Genomic DNA, 22,054 nt, shown 5'->3' on the forward strand with positions numbered 1-22,054 from the left:
CGACTCCCGGGACCAGCGTCGAGGGGACGTCAGTTCCCAAATGTTGTGATCGTATAGTTTTGATTTACAATCCCCACGACACCGGTCAGCAGACGAATCCCGATAGTAGAGACACGCACTCACGCTGAGCTGCTTACAGACAGCTCAATCCCAAGTTCATAAGGATGTGGCGGAGCAATTTAATTACATGTCAACAAACACTTACATGAAGTTAAATGGAGATTTATTCATATTAATTAACTAGATCAATTAAACAGTGATACATATTGTGTAACAAAGTAAGTAAAAGTAATACACCAAGATAAACGGTTTCAGTATAACGGACACCCCTATAGGATTATATAGGACCTATCGATAACGGTACATCTACCCCCTCCTATACCTATAAACTTATACACTACACCCTCACCTCCCGGTAAACACTAGCAACAGCCCCACTCCCTAACTAACGTGTACACACCCCCACGTGCCCTAACGTTTACGTACTAATGTACGTGTGCTGTTGTCAGCACTGTGTGGTAGCTGTTACCAGCTCCTGAGATGAGAAAGGTATCTCTCCCTGGGTGTTGGCCGGTTATCCGGCCATGCAAGTCAGCCATTTTCGCTGTGCAGCCCTTTTTATAACCCAGCCCCCTGGTCCTATTTGCGACGTCGCACACCCATTCCGATTGGCCAGATCCATGGCATATGCGCAGTGAGCGCGGAACGTCTTCCGGCAACTCACCAATATCCTGTCGTCTCGAAGGTAAACACCAAGTTACCCTAGACTGCACAAGGATACATATGACAGCAGCCAACACACAACCGGAAGTATACGCGATATGTGTGTATAGCCCCATCCCACAGGTGTCACATTAAACGGATTGGTATGAGTAAAGGGATACACAGCGATTATGGACTTAGTTAACATATAATGAACCTTAAATAGATAAGGCTAATGACCTATATTCTCACATTCCTCCCCCCTTAAGATCAAAGTATCATTTTTAACAAAAATATACCTTTGTCACCAAGACTATAACCTTACTATGGGGACACTACCTATGGAATGGGAACATTACTTATAATTTCGCCTCTTAGTCTATGAATACGAAAGTCAGACTTTGATAAGTCATATATCCTAATTAAACAAACAAAAATAAAAGCAACAACATAACATAAATATGTACAAGGTTGAAACTACTAACACTAAAGTATAATGTGGAAAGTATTTCTACTACGATGGGACGGTTGAACATCTATGGAGCAGGCAGTACTGACCTCCATGTTTAGTTTAACTTCAGTCCGAAATAGAATCAAACACACAAGTATCAATGTATAACGATAAACAAGATTAATTGCTTACCAACTATCCATTATTAGAAGAATATTCCTTCAACACAAAACACTAATGTTCTAATATAACAATTATAGATATACTATAACGTCAGATTATCCAAATACCCTTTAAATCTAGATATGCCTTGTATTCAAACTTATCTGTATATAAGTATAATCAGGTAAACAACTCGTAAACAACAACTGGTTTCCATTAATGTAAATAACCACCATATATGGTAAGTATGGACAACAAAATCATGACACAACATACTAAGGTATTAATATCTATGAACCAAACACAATAACTTCAACTTGGACCCAAATAATATCTCCTTGGTATATTAATATTGTAATCCCTAGAACCCACTAAGTATTAGTGACATACCCCCGTAACACGAAGTACCCTCTCTCATTAATTTTTTAAACTAAAATCTTATTAGGAACCCATCTAGCCCATAAGAGACACTTCCCACTGGAACATATATAAAATTATACATGTAAAAATAAGTAAAGAATTCATGAAATTTAGCTGAAAGTAAAACACATATCAATGGAATAAAATCAAATGTCAATGTCTTTTCCTGAAATAGAAATAAATCCAGAATTTCATGGAATTTTCACAAAGTAATAATATCCAAACGTTAAAAGTCACAGTTCAGGTTTTTAAAATCCACATCAACGTATGGTCCTCAAGAATAGAATAACGAAATGAAACTTTAAAAAAATAGCACAGCATAACGCTTAAGTTTATCACAGTCACTTTTAAAATGTTCACTGGTTTAACCGAAAATCCATGCGAGTTCCTCCATATCGTGTTCTGGTCTGGTCTCCGGCTCAAGGATCCTCCGCTGTTCCTGGGCAATCTTTTTCTCCATGGTCCTGGATAGTTCCCTTTCCTTTGATGATGCACATCGAGGAGGAAGTATGTCTCCGGGATCTCGGAAGTTCCTGTTACGGACGCTGGATACGATTATGTTCCCTTTAGGAGTATGGATGTCACCATGTCTCCTGGCCATCCATCCAGAGGTGAACTTCTTGTTGCATGTTTTGCATTTATACAATTTAATGGAAGGCTTGTGGATCTTTTTCCAATGGTCCAGGTACCTCCCTAGCTTTTTATATTTCTGTGGTCCGCACCCCGGAACTGCACAAACCATCCCCGTCCTTGGGAACATTTCTCTGATGTTGACCTCCTGAAACTGGTACAGTTCCTCGAGGTCCACATTAATGTCCATGTCTTGTTCCATGTTGTTGTGTTCAGCAGGAAAGTTAATGGCTCCTGGGACATCAGTGAAAATGGTAGTGGGGTAAATAGAGACAGTTAGGTCCCCATCCCCTCAGCAGTTGGTCCTCCACCCCTGGATACGACACCTGATACTCTGTGCAGCTTCTTTGATGACTGGCACTTTCATATTGGTTTGTTTGGGTTACACTAACTCCGTTGTATCCTTAGGAAGTCACCTTCCCTGTGATCTGTTTGTGGAACCTAATTTTCCCACCCTAGTGCTGTCATCAGTGTATACCACCCATTGTCTAGCTCTAATATAAACAAAACCTTATTATGAATAGATACTCCCCCTAATTGCTCACATGTATACATTGATAACATAATAAACAAGTGTTTCCTGTGAAGTATAACCTTAGCCCTTCCCAGTGCTACTCCCCAGTAAAACTCAGGTAGGTTATCTACCTTACACTACTCTATTAGTATGCTATACTTGATCTATAAAAAAATGAAGCAAACTATATAAAAAAAATAATAAAATAGAAAAAAACAATACACTAACTAATATGTTATCTACAAGTTCCACTTCTTCTAACTGTTACCTAGCATATTTTATATTACAAAAAAAAAAAATAACATGTGTCCAACGTACAGTATACAGTTTACCTGGTATCTACCTAAGTTATTCTCAAGTAATCATACTAAGGAGAATATTTCGTCGGAGGTTTAATTATCCGTCCCCTCCTGGTCCTAAGTGTTTCCGGTTCCACCGGAAGGCTCTATCTAGACTGTCTACATCTGAAGACGTGTCTTCAGTAGAATCGGTATCTGTTACATCAGACCCTTGGGTTTTCGGTAACCAGTTTTCTGGTGGATTACTACCTACATAGGGTTTTAAGTGATCAACATGAACACTAATTGGTTTTGACATGCTATCCCTTTGTATTTTGCAGGTGAGCGGACTTATTACCTCTACAACTAGATATGGTCCCGTCCACCCTAATCCTAGCTTTTGATTGACCTTGGGAAGATACCATCGCCATACCCACATACCTGCCTCATAGTCTCTTTCCCGCAAATGATTGTCATGATATTGCTTCTGTGACTTAGCGGCCATGTTTAATTGTTGATTGGCAAATAGAAAGTTTTTCTGCATACTATCTTTAAGCCATTCTACATACTCTACTGGACAGCTGTTATTTACACCTGGTGGATTTCCTACCATTAGGTCTATGGGACAGTGTATTTCCCTACCTAGCATCATTAGATTGGGACTGCATTTTGTACTTTTATGCTCAGTGGCTCTATAGGCCATCATTAAGTATGGTAATTGATCATCCCAATCAGACCTGTCCTTATCTACATATATTGACAACATTTGTTTCAGTGTCCTGTTGAATCTCTCTACTAGTCCATCAGATTGGGGTCGGTAGGGTGTGGTTCTAGTTTTGTTTATACCTAGTAGTCTACATACTTCTTTGAACAATTCGGACTCGAACTCCCGACCTTGGTCTGAATGAAGTTGTGTTGGACACCCAAATCTGCTAAATACTTCAGAGACTAACTTATCAGCTACGGTGAGCGCAGTATGATTTGTTAACGGGAAAGCTTCTTTCCATTTTGTATAGTAATCTCCAAGTACTAAGATATACTCATTTCCCCTACTAGTCATAGGTAAAGGACCCATTATATCTATGGCTACACATTCCATTGGGGCACGAGCTTTGAACTGTTTTAAGGGAGATTTACCCAGCCCTGGACCTGGTTTACACCTAGCACAAATATCACAAGTTTTACACCATCTTGTTATGCTTTCTGTCATACTGGGCCAGTAAAATCTACTTTTGATAGCTTGAATAGTCCTATCTCTCCCAAAATGTCCTGCAGTTCTATTGATATGTAAGTGCTCAAATATGGTATCTCTGATTACTTTGGGGGTAACTAACTGTAGAATGATTTTACCCTGATTATCTGGTTTCTTACGATACAACAGACCATTTTCTAGTTCCAACTGATCCCACTGTAACCATAACCTTTTAGAGTCTGAATCAAGGTCAACTATCTGAGATTTTAGAGGTTTTGTAGAGGAATCCCGTAATTGTCTTAAAATTGGCCCTATTCCCAAATCTTTCTCCTGCATCCCCAGCAGTTCATCTTTGGTCCATATAGGCAACCAATTAGCAACAATATCCTCATCCTCTTCTCTATCCCCCTGATTATCCTCGTTAGAATCTAACTCAACACCTACGGTTACTGGGTTTACAGACATTTTAGACTCGTCACCGCTAACTGGGGTCATTTTAGGAAGATTCAATTCTAGCGGCTGGTCACAGTCGCTTGCATTGTTACCAGTACCCCCACCCATGTCTGAATTATCATCACCTACACTACAGTCTGGACAATTCTCATTCTTACACTTTTTCCTAGGTATTCGGGACATAGCGTCCGCGTTCCTATGTTTTGTACCTGGCCTGTACTGGATAATCACATCATATGTTTCTATAACACTTAACCACCTTGCTAACATTCCTTCAGGATCTTTAAAGTTTTTTCAACCATATTAAAGGGGCATGGTTTGTCCTTTGTCTAAAGAATTTGAGGAATACCACTACTGCCAAGAGTTCCCTTTTTGTGGTACAGTAATTCTGTTGTGCCCTATTTAATGTATAACTAGCATAGGCGAGAACTCTCTCTTCCCCATTAGCTTGTATTTGTGACAATACAGCCCCTATACCATTAGCACTAGCGTCCGTATCTAAGACAAACATACCCTCATTTTGTGGAAAAGATAATATAGGTGCAGAGATAAAACACTGCTTTAACTCCTGGAATGATTTTTCACAATCCTCTCCCCAGACAAACTTGATATTTTTCCTCGTTAGTTTTTGTAAGAGGGGAAGCTATTTCTGAAAAGTTCTTAACAAAACGCCTATAATACCCTATCAATCCTAGAAAGCTACGGACTTCCGTTCTATTCTCAGGTCTAGGCCATTGCTCTATGGATTTCGTTTTCTCTGGATCACACCTGATTCCTTCACTACAAACTTTGTGCCCCAAAAACGTAACCTCGGTCTGAAATAGTTTACATTTTCTAGATTTTAATTTTAAGTTTGCTTCTCGAAGCTTTAAGAATAAGAGTTTCTCACAATATAATCTAAAACACTTCATGTTACTTACATACGCTCGCTAACTTTGTACACCAAATATACATGTAGTTAGTCTGCGGCTGTTTGTGCGCTGGCACACGTGCAATGCCGTTACACGAGTCCCAACAGATCCCGGCAAGTTCCGCTTGAGATGTGGCTTCTGTTTCTTTTATTGCTACATGCCATTTCTGAATTTAATTTCCTATAGATATCCTAGGGTGCTACCGAATCCATTATAATTTCCTCCACTTTGTTGCCGATTCAGATATATTTTTTTCATCGCACACACTTTCGTTCAGCCATTTTTTTTTACATTTAGTGCGTGACAATGCGCATGCGCCAAACTTCGACAACACGATCCATCGCAGCTTCATTTCCATATTATTTTGTCTGACGGACACCGTAATAAATCAAGGATTTCCTTCAATTTTGTATTCAAGACACATTTGTTCAATCTCAAACACATAAAGAAATTAAATTGAGATATTTTAATATGTTTTTTCATCTTTTCTTCCGCTTATCGCATTTCACAAAAAAATATTTATTTGGTTGGGCGAAACCTTCCTTTAAAGGCCCACTACCTTTCCGGAGCAAAATTTAAAGGTTTCTTAAAAACATTAATAACAAAAGAAAATATGTATCGATGGCTTAAGATGAGGTTATAACACCAAACATATGTAAGATTTCCTGTCTAATGTACGATAACAGTGGAGATTCATTTGGCTGTTTTGCCGTCTGGTGCAGTGATAGTCAACTACCGCGCGGCATTTAGCACGACGGCGGGAAACATAAAACGACCCGCGTTATGAAAATTAACAATTTATTTATTCTAATTAAACAGTTCTGAAGGTGATGATAAGTGTGCTAGTAAACGCATAGTTAATAACTTCTGCGACTCTACAAAATTATTGATCTCGTTTTACATTCCTATTTCAAAAATTAAAAGCCGTTTCGGAAAGGTAGTGGCCCTTTAACCTCGGATTTAATTTACTAAAGTTATCGCGTTCACAAGGTCCAATACTATAATGATTAGTGCAATGGGCAATAACTTCGTAAAATACCGTCGAATCAAGCTGATTTTTCGAACTTGTCCGAGATCATTCCTTTGTGTTAGTCATTGTACCAAAATTGATACCTTCCCTTATATGATATTATAGTTGCTAGGTGTGTTTCATGTTTCTTCTAATTTGTTTTTGATATAACAGTGCTTATTTTTACTGTTAGAACGATATATATAATAGCATGTGTCGAAATTTCTAGTTTTGTCAGTTATGTCAGAGACTTAGCTATATAAGTCTCTGATTGTGTGTATCCAAATTGATACCCAGCAAGAAAATTTTTATAAAAGTAAGAAAAATCAATATTTATAGATTTTTGAGATTTTACTTTATAAATGGGGCGTGGTTGCGTTTAGTATACTGAGTTATACTGAATACAGTTTATACATTTTACTGTAAAAATTGTACAAGTGTTTTCACGACAGTACCTGCGTTACAGAACCCCTGGAAGACCACGTAATGACTTAAGTGATATTTCAATTATTTAAATTCAGTTTTTTTGTGGCATTCACCAAAATCCTGTAAGTTAGTTTTGCTATGTCTACGCACGCTGCAGGCCATCGCGGCCTTTTTTGCTCTAAATTTTGCTTGAAATATAATGGACCAGCAGTCAAAGAAACGACACAGAAAGGTACCATCTGCTTTAAAGGACTTTGTACTAACTGAAATGCTAAGTCCATCCGATGATCGTCACGAACAGACTGAACTATGGCAGCATGGAGACGCTTCAGGACCACGTGTATCAACCCCCCATGACACAGCTACGTCTCGATGTACGACCCCTGTAAATTTGCAGCCTACGGGGGATGAAGGGGAGCTCAAAGATTTAGAAAGAACTCTAAAAAGCCTCCAAATGGAGTCCAAGCGGATGGAGCTTCTTAAAAGTATCGAGAAAGAAAAGGACAAACTTCGACACCTCGTCCAGTGCCAACCACGTCATGACGTCACACCAAAACCACGTGGTCCACAGTCTGAAACCCCATCAGTGACATCAGGTAGGAAAAGACCTCGTTTTGTCCATCAGTATTTATGGGATGATCCATTATCTCAGTTTGAAAAGGATGAAATACTGACTGTGTCTGAATCGGGTGTAACAAGCCTAAAGAAACTCGATCGGGACTATCATAAAATCACTGTGGAACAATGGAACTATGACAATAGCCGTATATTACAAGATATAATGAAAGAAGACCGCTCTGACAGTGTGTTGATCAGTCAGTATCTAGAATACACCAAAACATCAACCGATATTTCAGTAAATATGTCCGAGAAGTGTTTTGTTATATGACAAAGAATATCGCGAGTTACAGCACGACCTGAACTTCCCGTGGGGAACCCCCCAACCACAGTTAACTGATTTTCAGCGAATTCCAAAGAGTAACAATGTGACAGTCCAAATGTTAAATGGCTCAGCTACCCTATCCAGTATGTCATCCTCGCGCTCTCACCTATACCCTCGACGCAAGGTCAAAGGTCCCTTTACACCACAAGGTAGAGATATTTGTCGTAAATACAATGCTGGTGTATGTGATTTTCCTCAATGTAAACTGGCTCATGTGTGCTCATCATGCTTTCTTGAACACAGTGCTAGTGTCGCACATCCAGACTCGCTTCCAAAACAGTTGTAGATGGGCTCCTGACCACAGGGTCTGGGTCCATGAAATATGAAGCATGGGAAAAACTTCTACCAACTGATGACCCAGATCGAGAGTTCATTTTAAGTGGCGTGATGAACGTTTAACATTATAGACATGGAACCAAAGGAGGCCGCGGAAATAAAAAAAAAATATAAATCGTGTTCAATGCATTTGCATAAGGTAGAGGAACAAATTAATTATGAACTTGCTAATGGCCATTACAAGATTAGTCAGGAAAAGCCAACGATAATCAGTGCTCTTGGTGCTTTACCAAAATCAAATGGTAAAATTCGGTTAGTACATGACGCTAGTAGTCCAGCTGGTCGGTCACTAAATGACTGTATTTCTAGTGATTGTAGTTGTACATACATGGATTTGAGAGAAGCTTCAAAACATATCAAACGTGGCATGTTTCTTGCTAAGGTTTGTCATGTATTCATAACTCAAGATGGCTTCCCCAGTGAGTTTATGACCAACATAGTTCACTTCCGGTTTCGCAATGGTACATTTGGATTTGTTCAGTTTCAAGTTTATTGCTCGGGCTTTGTCTACAACAGCCTCTAACCGTTCATTATGTTCTTCTAGAGTTTTTCCATGCACTAGAATATCATCCACAACAATTTCTGTACCTCCTAGACTACCAAAATGATGAATCATTTCTCTCTGAAATACTTCACTAGAACACTTTGTTCCCATGGGCATGCGCAGGTATCGGTATCTTCCAAATGGTGTATTGAATGTAGTTAGGTATGAACTCTCTCCTCGGCAAGCTTGATTTGATAATAATCCATGTTGGCATCTAGAGTAGAGAAGTATTTGCTACCATGTAGCCTGGTAATGATGTCATCAATACTGTTCATTGGAAAATGTTCTCTGAGAATTGCATTGTTCAAATCTGACGGATCAATGCAAATCCGTACTCGGCCATTTTTCTTCCTGACACAAACCATGCTGTTCACCCATTCTGTAGGTTTTGTAACTGGTTTAATTATACCCACCTTTTACCAGCGTGTCCAGTTCCTTCTTGAGTTGATTGCGAATCGGTGCTGGTACTGGCCTTGGCGCATGAACCACTTGATGTATATTCGAGTCTATCTTGATTTTGTATTATCCAGGAATACACCCAATCTCATCACACAGTACATCTTCATAGCGTTTCAAAATATGAGATGTTTTTCTAGTTTGGCAGTATTTATTCTTGTTATGGGGGCCCAAGTTGATAGAGTCTTGTCTACCCAACAAGTTAATTCCAGGGTGTGTCGATTACTTGAAATGTCAGATTTCTCTTTGTTCCTTTGTAATAACATGGAAGTGTGATTTGCCCATATGCTTTCATAGGGTTCCCGCTCACTCCGTTTATAATAACGGTACTTGGCTTGATGTCTTTCGTTGACGCGTACATTTCCGCTGTGCTTCTCGATAATACATTGCACCTTGCTCCACTGTCGATTTCTAAAGACAGTTTGCAGTTGTTTACCTTTAGTTCAACGACCTAGTCATTATCATCAACTTGTTCATTTGGTTTTGTCGTGAATACGTCCCTCATAGTGCACTGGTCAAACATTTCGTACAGTTCGTCGTCGTTATCAATGTCATTATCTCGAGTATTGTATTCTTTAGTATAGTGTACATTTCGCCTTTCTGGTGGTGCGTACCCTGACCTTCGACATCTGTTTTTTTCTCCACGTCTCACCTGACTTCTACCTCTGTCATGATAATTATTTTCACGGCGATGGTGACCTGTTTGACGCCCTTGACACACAGGTGATTTCCTAAAATGGCCTCTAATTCCACAAGTGTGGCAGACCTGACCATACGCTGGACAGTTTTTGTATCCATGATGTTTACAACATTTATCACAATAAGGATAGTTCCCCATGTACTCACGTTTTGAATGTCTGTGTTTTGGTCCACTGTTTTTATTGCCTGTAGTCTTAGCAATGTTGACCTTTTCTCCTTCCAAAGACTTCAAATGAGCCGCTGTCAATTCAACCTGTCGGCACGTCTGTACCACTTTGTCCAATGTGAGCTCTCTGACTGGTATTTCCATCAATTTCTCTGAACATTTGCTGTCTTGGACACCGTTTATTACCATATCGCAGATTAAACTCTCTTTCTGATCTCCGTACTCACAGCGCTCTGCCTTACGTTTAAGTTCGGCAATGAAATCCATTATTGTCATGTTACCACGTTTTGTATTCAAGAATTCTTGTCGTTTAATGTTACGGTAATAATGAACGCCAAAATGCTGGTCAAACTTCGAGAACACGTCCTGTAACTTGTGTCTATCCTCGGCTGGTACGGCGGCAATATTGTTTGTTTCGTCTGCCTCAATTGCTCCGGCCCATACGAACGAATCATAAATTCTGATCGCCTCACGACCCATACTTGACAATAAAATGCCAACTTTTCTCTTTCCTGGTTTTTCATCTAGTCCTATTGCATCTAAATACACAAGGAAATCTCGTTTGTACAGTTCCCATTCTGGAGCACACGTGTTTGGGTCAGCGGGGTCGAATTCCGGCAAGTGTTTCACGCCACTATGTGCCATCTTGTCATTCAAATTGTTGTCGTTCGTGACAAATAAATCTTTCAGTTCTTAATTATACCTGTAACTTCACGCAGCTCGTGCGCAGACACTGGATGAACGTGGATTTTCACTTCTGACACCATGTCATGTATTCATCACTCAAGATGGCTTCCAGTCCAACCCCTTTTATTTCCTCCCTCACTGGAGTGTTACACAAGCATGGAGATTACAATATTAGTCACGGAGCTAGATAAAATATCCGGAACCTTTATTGTATATTGCAAGGTTGACCTTAGCTCCGCGTGTCGCTCAGTTGGGGTTCATCCCTCGAACTATTCAGCAACAGGCTTGCAGTGGACATTTTCAGGAGACACAACTCCTACTTACTTATACGATACCAGACTTCCATTTGGGGCAAAAAAGAGCCCAAAAATCTTTAAGACTCTTAGTAGTGCTGTCTGCAGGATCATGTATCATCGTTACGGTTATACAATTTTGTCCTATTTGGATGATTTCCTAGTGTTGGGAGAGACTTATGACACATGTTACACAGCTTTGTTGACATTACTTGCAGTGCTTAGACAACTAGGTTTCGCGATAAACTACTCAAAACTGGAGAGTCCATCCCAAGTTTTGATCTTTCTTGGCATTAACACGGTAAACATGACTTTTTCACTCCCAAAGGAGAAATTGATGGCGTTTAAGGCGCTGATAACCAACTTTACACTTAAAAAAAGAGCAAGCAAAAAACAGTTAGAAGTGCTTATTGGGAAGCTGAATTGGGCATCACAAGTTGTGTGTGGTGGTAGATCATTCCTACGACGCCTCATTACACTCAAAGATATAAACAGAGTTATAAACATCGCGTGTTGTTAGACAATGAGTTTCTCCAAGATCTCTACTGGTGGGATACTTTCATGGAGCATTTTAATGGTAAATGTACTAGCATCATCCAGAATTCACCAGTTATCTCCCTTCAAACTGATGCCTGTACTGAAGGAGGTAGAGGTTATTTCCTGGGAGACTATTTCCATGTCAACTGGTCTCTCGACCTACCAATGTATTATATGGAACATATTAATGTTAAGGAATTTCTTAGCATGCTGTTGGCAGTGTATCGATGGGGTTCCTTATTAAGGAACAAACGTGTGATTATATATAGTGATAACAAGAGTGATATAGCATGGTTAAATAAGGGTACCTCTCGCAACCCGGTTGCTATGACTATTTGTCGACAGATGTTCTGGATCACAGCGTCTCTCAATTGTCAGTTTACTGCAAAATATTTGCCTGGCAGGAATAATGTGATTGCAGGTGCTGCCTCTCGTTTACATGAGCCAGTAAAATTAAGTGAATTATATAATGTGGCCCCATCCCTCCAATGTGAGACATTCAATATTATGAATCTACTAAGACATATGTCACCTCTCTTCATGTGTTACAGATTTGGTGGATTTCTTAGAAGGAGAGACAATGACATTAAAAGAGAAGGCGTGGGCTAGCAGTACTATGTCGACATACAAGGCACAACTAAACTGCTACATAGACTTTTGTGCCAAAGTCAATAAGGAGTCTGTCCCAGTAGGTGCTGAGACTGTACAACAGTATGTGACATGCTTGGCGCGTGTAAGACAGTTTACATATGGCTCGGTTCGTAGGTATCTGAATGTATTGACTCAACTACATCGATTTGAGCGGCTGCCAGACCCAATACCAAACAATGTTCAACTACAGCATTTGCTTCGCGCTGTAAAACGTGATTTAGGTGTTGCACAGACCCCAGTAGATGCTATATCTCCCTCAGTTCTTCTAAGCAGAAGGGCTACCCTTAATTTATCTGTGACTGATGACTTGTGTTTTTGGTGTGCATGTCTAGTAGCATTCTATGGCCTATTACGGCCCATTAATATAACCTGCACATCCCATGATAGAACATAGGATTTGTGTCGGTCAGATGTCATTCCTTGTTCGTGGGGTTATTTGTTAGCCCTGCGTCGCACAAAAACAGTTCAATTTCGTGAACATACTGTCACAGTTTGCTTACCTCGGGTTAATCATGAATTGTGTCCTGTAACAGATTTACATGCTTTATTAGTAGCAGCTACCAATCATGCTGACCCTCTCGGCCCTCTTTTCTGTTATCAAATGGCCATTGCCTTTCTTATTCAGTTTTTCGGCAAAAACTTTCAGCTGCACTTTCTAATGCGGGCATTCAAAATCACTGCATTAAAGGCCATTCTTTCAGAAGAGGGGGTGCCACTTGGCTCAGCAAACTGGGTGTTGCTGTTGATGACATTAAATCTATTGGATTTTGGGCTAGTGATGCTGTCAATCGCTACATTGAACCTGGTTTCGAGAGAAAATTAGCCATAATGCAAAAGTTTGGTTCATCGTTATGGTAAGGCTATGCTAAACATTTAGCGATTACATGTATATAGAGAGCTAAAGAGTTAAGTAGCTCCATCTTACCTCCATACAACACCATTTCATATATAATATCATTTAATATATATTTTTTTTCCTCCGGGCTATGATTATTATTTTTTGTACTATTATTTTCTATAAACTCTAGTCTTTTTATGTCATGTTTTTTGTGTACTTGTTGGGTCCTTCCCGGACCAATAAAATTTTCCAATGTTCCATGTTGGGTTTTGCTTAATATCTGTTTGATCACCACATGTAAGTCTCAAATTATTATTTTAGGATAAAGTGAATTTTGAGATCTGTTATGTGCTACTGCGAGTTGCCGTTTCACGTTTTAGACTGGTTCCCACCTCAGTTACCTCCCTTGCGTACGCTTCACTGAGCGCAGCCTGGCGGAGAGTAGAGAACTAAGGGAAGGGAACCAGCTGTCTATTTCACGTTTCAAACGGCCAAGCGAAATTTCAAGATTTCATTTATTATTTTAGGATAAAGTGAATTTTGAGATCTGGTAGCAGTGTACAGTAAGACCGAATTGCCATGGGTGAGATTTTTATTAAGCAGAAAGCCCCTGTTTTATCATATGCATAAAAAATTTAAAAAATGTATATGTCCTAAAATTGGTGAATTCAATCTAGAGAATTATATGCAGGCTTCACATTTGCATAAAGAAATTCCCCAAAATGGGTTCGAGATTAATGGTTTAGAGGGTATACGAATGTGCGTCTAAGAGGGAAAAACTCAATACTGTAGCAGCAGAAATTGATAGCTGGGGTACGAGGTAAGATTGCTCAAAAGTTTAATGATATACCTATGTCGAAATAGGCTCAGTTCCGCTATCACGGCAGTGATGCTTGGTTTTAAACTGTGTTCAAGAAAAAAAATTCTCCTAGAGGGCGTGTAATTTTGGGTTGAAAATCCCAATTTTTAGCATTTTTTCAAAAAAACAAATTTGGTTACCATGGTTTTTACAGGCTCACAAAACCACAAAAAGCGGACCTGTCCAAAAATGAACTCTGCATAACTATTGCAAATGTTGTGTAGATTAAAAATATATATACTTTTATATAGATGTTATTTAAGGTTAAAAAGCTATGTGTACATAATTAAAGCCTGCACTTAATTTTGCTGAATTTTTCAAATCTACTGTACACTGCCACCTCTGTAATGTGCTACTGTGAGTTGCCGTCCTCGGGTCTTATTTGTTACGAGTTACCGCCCTTGGTTGGCACTCTCTAATCCTGTAAGTTAGTTTTGCTATGACTACGCGCGCTGCAGGCCAGGTGCCTTTTTTGCTCTAAATTTTGCTCCCGCCACACCCTCCCATGGTTTTTGCATTTTTTCAATACTTGGGTAGGGTCATTTGCTTTCTACAGCATTTCAACATGCTTGCTCTCTGTCATAGCTCAGTAGTATTACTAGATGGTCAGTAATTAGCTCACTGCAATATTAATGCTAAAATAATTGTCTCAAATGTACAATACATGTTACATTCTTACCAGTATATTTGTAATTTTGTTTGTGTGTGGAGATTATTTTTTGTACTATTATTTTCTATAAACTCTAGTCATTTTATGTCATATTTTTTGTATACTTGTTGGGTCCTTCCCGGACCAATAAAATTTGCCAATGTTCCATGTTGGGTTTTGCTTAATATCTGTTTGATCACCACATGTAAGTCTCAAAGAGAGAGATTAGGACGACGCAACGATAATCATAATCTGTTTCAAAAATGGTTCTATACTGATAAGAATATAGACAGGTAGGCCTAGTCATTTGTCACACACTCTTAACAACACATACGGGAATTTTAATTCTTAATTCCGTAGATACATTTTGCATGATAGTTACCGTGGTATGTACATCGTTGGTGTTAAATTTCAGGCACTTCAATGTATCTTACACATGATTAAATAGATTGCTGTTCTTGTTGTACATGGCTTGTAAGAAAATGGAAAGGACATTACTTATTCTAGGTTGAAATCCATAATAACAGTAACAAATCATAAATTCAGAGACAAGGACATTTGTGCTTTTCTGATGTACCAACACTGTCTACTTTAATACAATTTTTAAAATTTTCTTTTGGTTTCTATCTTTTGCAACTTCGCTAGCCAAGGGTATTAGTCTAGCCGATTCTCTGTACTTTTACAATTGTAGAAGTAGAGAGAATCGGACTAATGCCCTTCAGTGGCGTAGGAAGATGAAACGTAATGGGGGGGGGGGCATAGGTCATCAATATTTCGTAACCCCCCCCCCCTCGGGCGCCCCGTACCCACAGGAGGTAATTGATATACTTTTTCATATATCATTACATATAATCCTTGTACATTTCTATAAACAGTGGTGTCGCTAACAGGACATTAATGAATACGCAAATAAAGGGTATCCCCTGGGAAATATTATGATAAAGAACGACTAAGATGAGTTTTACGATGGAATTTGAGGATTTTGGTGTTTGGTGTTGGGGGGTCCGGGGGTTTAAGATTTAGAATGGCTGAGATGAGTTTTACGATGTATTTTGATGAATCTGCGAGCTCCGAAGGTGCGAGATTTTGTTGTTTGGGGGTTCCGGGGATCTCCCCCCGCGAAAAAATATTACGATTTGGAATGGCTGAGATGAGTTTTACAATGTATTTTGCTGATTTCAAAGCGTTCTTAACACGGTAATTTTTCGATTTATAGTTACCTGCATTTAGAAATGATAATTGCGAGTTCGTCGTATCATTATACAACCCTGCTCGATCTGAAAATACCGGATTCACACCATCGGCACATTGTTGTGTAACTCAAAGTAATAATGAATTGAAGACATATATACACAAATTAATCTTTTAAGAAGCATTTTTGTTAAATAGTATAATCCCTTGATGGACATTTTTAGTCTAGTTCATGTGTATTGAATTTTCATTATTAAAGGTTTGAACATTAATTACGTGCTTGAACGTTTTAGGAAACGCGTCGCGCAGCGGAAAATTTTCTAAAATTAAGTACAAAAATGTGCATGAGGACCCTTCTTTCAAATGTGCATTTTTGGAACATTTCACTCGGCGAAAATGGGGGGGGGGGGGGGGGGGGGGCAAAATGACATGTTTGCCCCCCGTCCTGGTAAAAGTTGTTTTTTTTTATTCATGTCGTTATACACTGTTGATAACTGTTGATAACACAAATATGTTTGTTGTAATGTGCTACTTTCTATTGACATATGTTTTCATTAATAGAATTAATTCTTGATAATTTTGGGCATTGAAATGTTATTATTTAGTGAATTTAAGAAACAAATTTTTAGCGGAAGTAGTTTACTTACTTCCGGTTCTTCTTGTACACCAGAAAAGCAATAATAATGTTTTAGAACAGATAACAAATAAACTTTGGTCAAAATTATAGAAAAAATCTGACATTGGTAAAGGATTCATGTATGCATTACTAAGTTGAAGATGTAGACATCATTGTCAAATGGTGACAATGAATTGGTCAAGCGTGTTGCAGATTATACAAAATATCGCGAAAAGCAAAGAGCGAATAGCAGAAGCTTGAAGCTTCAGAAATTTCTTTTCCAAAGCTAGATTTGGATCACCTAGAAATCAAAAGCTAGATTTAGATCACCTAGAAACTGTGGCTTGTAGAACCTATCAGCTGAAACTTGCACCTGGTTACATTACAGATCCCCAGACAAACAATGATGATTATGAGATTATCAGATATGGGTATACCAACATGCAAACAAAATCAACTTAGGTCAAATTTACTCTCGCCATAAGTCTCAAACTAAGTATAATGTCTGGATCCAGTTTTAATAATGATGCAATTGATAACCCCGTGACGACCTTCTATTGCATATGTCCTGCTGACAAAAGGACCTCAGGAAAGCGTGCCCATGTGGCATTCATTCTGTATTAACTGTGCTATTATGCCCATCGAAAATACGAATACGAATACGAAAACCCTACATACAATGTTATATAGGTAAAACGAATCAAGGTAACACAATGGTAACATAATAAGTAGTATTATAATAAGATAATATATAATTTAGTTAAAATACAAATACATTATACATAGAATAATGTAATATAATCATGAAATAATACATATTATATTAATAATGAACTTTAGATAAAAATTTAACTTGATAATGATGCAACTCAAGTGATGGGGAATCTCAAGTTGTATGCAGAATTCACAAAATTTACAAAATTTTTACAAATTTCAGTATGGCCATTCTTGTATGACATTATAAAAATAAACAGTTCTTCTTTACTACATTTTGGTATGTTTATGTAATCAATTGAATCAAAAATGTCCTACGAAAAGAATCGTATTGCGTACATGTTTGAATAAAATGTTTTTCATCTTCAATTATTATTACAAAAATTGCAATATCTTAATTCTTTAGGTATAATTGGTCTTTTATGATGTCCAGACTCTATATTTTAAGAATGTGCACTTATTCTTAATTTAGAAAAATTAAAATTCTTCCTATCATTATAGTTTTGGCTTATTAAAAAATTTTCTAGTCCGAAGTTGGTTTTGAAAAGTTTGTATAATCTTAATTTTCCACTATTTGTTTTTACAGCATTTTCCCAATTGATTGCAACTCTCTAAAGTATTTAATATTTTACTCATATAATGACCCCAGTTCCGAACATTTGGATTTACTCTCAACAATTTAAAGTTTTCTTCGTAACTTTTAAAAACAAAAGAGTTTTTTATCAACTTCATTATTTATAAATCTTAACCAAAATTTGAATGAATGTGTTATTAAATCTAGCAAAATTTCATATGATTCAAAATCCCCCTTAACGGCAATATTACTGGCATATCTGTGTATGCCCATCTGACAAATGCTAAAACACTTACTGCATATTGTGATTTAAAATCACCGAAAACATGCGTCAACATTTAAAATTCAGAAATGAATTTAACATTCATTTTGCTCCAGAAAGAATATACAACTTAATAGAATAACTTTGAGAAAGTTCTTTTGTGGTCATTATGATCTGATAGGGTGAAATATTCTTATCATGTCACAAGAAGTAATTTATGGTTCTGTATTTACATTTTCACTGCAGTCCCACCTTACCAAGCGCAGTTTACATTCATATAGTCTATGAACTTCAAGTGTTTACTATGATATCATTATCATTGAGGCGTCACATGCAATTGCGTGCCAGCGATCACGGAAAACGGCTGTTCAAATGGCTGTTCCATCCATGACGATAACGAATTATTTATTCATTATAGATGCAAAACCCCTTGGGGTTTCATCATAAAATTATAACCAAATTGGAATAATATATATCTAGATATGGTTACAATTTTAAAGCATTTAACGTCTTTCAGTTGGCATTAATAGCCAATATAAATGCCAACTGGACAGAGATTAATTCAACATGAAGCGCTAGCGCGTTTATGGAATTTGCCTCTCTCCAGTTGCCATTCATGTTGGCTATGAATGCCGAATGAAAGAAGTTCAATGCTTGATAAAATGTCATGTGACATCTAACGGTTGACATAAAATTGGTAACTTTAATGCAGAAGCATTAACTTTTCTTCTTTAGCTCCTGGATTTATCATTTCCTATACTTTTGGTGATTCTTGTTTCTAATTTCAATAATATACTAAAACATGATTTTGTTATGGGAAGAATATTCGTAGAAGCTTTCAAAAATATACAGCTTTTCCTTTGATGATTTTCCCTATTATTTTGACCATAGTTTATTAGCATTTCTGTTTGGCTTAAAATCTTCTATAGTAGAACTCCACCGTTTGGGGTTTTAAATTACTTTTTTTTCGTAAATGCACTAAATAATAACATTTCACTGCCCACAATTATCAAGAATTCATTCTATTAATGTCAATAGAAATTCTTTACACCCTTTGATTTGTCATTATATGAGCAATATAAGGATATATGATTTTTCTTGAAAAACTATCCCACGCTAATTTACCATTCAGTAAACAACTTTACCGGTCATATTTTTTTTTAATTTTGAACAAAGGTTTCTTACATAATGTTCTAAAGAGTTGCTTAATACTTTTGTGTACAAGAACCGGAAGTAGGTAAACTACTTCAGTTAAAACTCTGTTCAGCTACAAATCTTCTATAGAAGTACCCTATCTTTTGGGGTTTAAGATTAAATGTTTTTTCTTAATGCGCTAAATAATAACATTTCAGTGGTAAATATAATCAGAAAATCATTCCATTAATGAAATTATATCATTTTAATAGAAATATAATAGTTTGCACCCTTTAATTTATCATTACACGAGCCATATAAGGATATATGATTTTTCTTGAAAAAACTACCACAGTCTTTTAGATGACAACTTTACCGATCATGGATTTTTTTTGAAATTTTTAATATAGTTTTCTAACATTATGTCCTAAAAAGTTACTAAATATTTTTGGTGTACAAGAACTGGAAGTGGGTGTACCCTTTTGGCGAAATTTTGATATTGCTAAATATAGACCTCCAAATTTGGCTATTTTTTTTCAAGACCGGTAAAAAAATATTTCAAATTTTTAAGTTGCATTCGTTGAGTCAAAATCTGCGGAAATGTATACTTTTGAGAACGTGATATCGGTTTTCGAAATTGAACATTAATTTGATATAGTTTTGGATCTAAAACGGAACTCTGGTGTGCACTACGGGATGGCAACATTAAATCATCCCTAGCACAGGCCCCTGGGGCTTTTGAAATTCTTTAAAGGTATCTTAAAGGTTCTCTGTCATAGTATTACAAAATCCACCTGGGTTTAGTAAAATTTGGTTCGTGGGCAAAATTCAGTGGAAGATGTAACATGTCCTTTATTAATTTTCTTGGTTTTTCCTCCAATCTCATTGGACGTCGGTACCCCACGTGACCCGCTATATACTATATCAGATGTGTTATATAACATATAAACAAAATATTCTATAGAAGATATCGTATTTGTATATCGACTGCATATATTTTATTTATATAAGATATCTTATTGTTTATGACATATCTTATATAAATGTTTATATACGGGATAAGCCTTTCCCTTTCAATAAATGTTAAATTGGCTTGCCATAGTTTTGTATTATAGGTACAACTATTCCCGTGATTTGAAAGTATGTAGAATTGATGCGTATTGCATCATGTCTGATTACTAACGTTAGATGGACACACACACATACGCGCGCGCATGGATATGTTTCCTATACACGGCTACGTAACCAAAGTGTGAGAAACAACACATTACAGTTTATGGGCATAATTTTTTTTCAGCGTTACCACATTTACTACAATAAGTCGATATCCAAATCGATATAACATTCCCGATGAGTTCTATATCTCAAACATTTTATTTTACGAATGAAATATTACAATAAATTGTTATATCAATAGACAATATCAACTTTATCGACACGCATCTTAACCGACTTTCTGCGTCCTGTCATTTCTTGTTTACGACTCAATTATTACAACAAGTTGTGGTATTATCTGAACGTTGCGGCATTCAAATGACGATATAGTTAGTTAAATGTTGTCATATGGCAGTAACTTGTTCTCTCGTAATTTTATTTTTGGGGTTTGTTATATATCGTCGGTATTCACTGTGTGTAACCGATTAAAATGAAAACAACACACGTTCCTTCACACATTCCACTCCAAAATGTGCTATATTTATTTCTCAAATTCTTTTCTCAGAGCATCGTATCGTCTGGCATAGTGTTGTGGAAACATACATCTTCACATCTCGCAAAACACTTTCAATGTTTATTCATGTTAATTGTAAAACACTGTCCACCAAGGTTTTATTGAAGACTTCTCATTGTTTCAGTACTGTTTCCATGTTTCCTAGAATATTGAGGAAAATAATTTCATTTTAAAAATCCTTCTAACATAGTTATAGTTTATTAGGGCGGGCACTATATATCTATAACTATGGTTTTGTTTTGTATTCTTTAAAAGATGCGAATAATTCGTCAATATGTGAGGGTTTTTTGTTTTTATTTCCCTCTTAACTTTCAAATTCCGAGAGACAACGCCTTACGACAACTAAAAGATGAAAGACACTTTTGGTAATATGGTGAGTATCTCCGAATGTATGTGCGAGTTCGAATCCCATGTGGGCAAATCTGCCATGTACCGACATCGCAGATGTTACGTGAACCATACTTTCCAAACTGAAGAAAAAGTCATGCAAGAAATTATAGATTTCGCGAGTACTGTTACATGTATATGAACCTTTATTGAGCGATTTTGTCTCTCAGAGTTTAGACCAAACAACTTTGAACAAACCATTGCATAATACCTTACATACTTACCATCCTATCAACAAAGCAAAAGAAGGAGTTTCCAAACTCTATCTATGTTCTACAATATATTCTACAAAACTAATGCATCAGAAATGAAAACGAGTTTCATAAAGCTAATGTTTCGTGAAAATGGGGCAAACGAGTATTCTGCTTTCATCTTTGTTATAATAGATCTGGTATATAGACATAAGATACTTAATCAAGAGGCCAATGATTTTGATGTTAACATGAGTTCTGATATGCTTGGAACATGTTTTAGTGTTTTCTACCATTCACTAGGGATAAGTAAATATGTCCTTTCCTCTCGACTGGAATACGGGTCATTATAGTATAGTACAGTATTTATGGGTTCACTCTTATTTGCAATTCAATTTTCATTCTCAGCAAACATGTCATTTTCGAGATTTTTCTGGATTCTATGTTTAA

General features: G+C 37.2%; 1 long non-coding RNA gene and 1 pseudogene across 2 annotated transcripts in view; one reads left to right on the forward strand and one right to left on the reverse strand.

Moving 5' to 3' along the window:
• LOC138312128 (uncharacterized) overlaps nucleotides 1-22,054 on the reverse strand; it is a 47,178-nt gene that overhangs the window by 11,545 nt on the left and 13,579 nt on the right. The window lies entirely within an intron of this gene.
• On the forward strand, nucleotides 11,834-13,318 carry LOC138312129 (uncharacterized; annotated as a pseudogene).

Source organism: Argopecten irradians, unplaced genomic scaffold, assembly GCF_041381155.1.
Source record: "Argopecten irradians isolate NY unplaced genomic scaffold, Ai_NY scaffold_0217, whole genome shotgun sequence".
In the NCBI taxonomy this organism is placed as follows: Eukaryota; Metazoa; Mollusca; class Bivalvia; order Pectinida; family Pectinidae; genus Argopecten; species Argopecten irradians.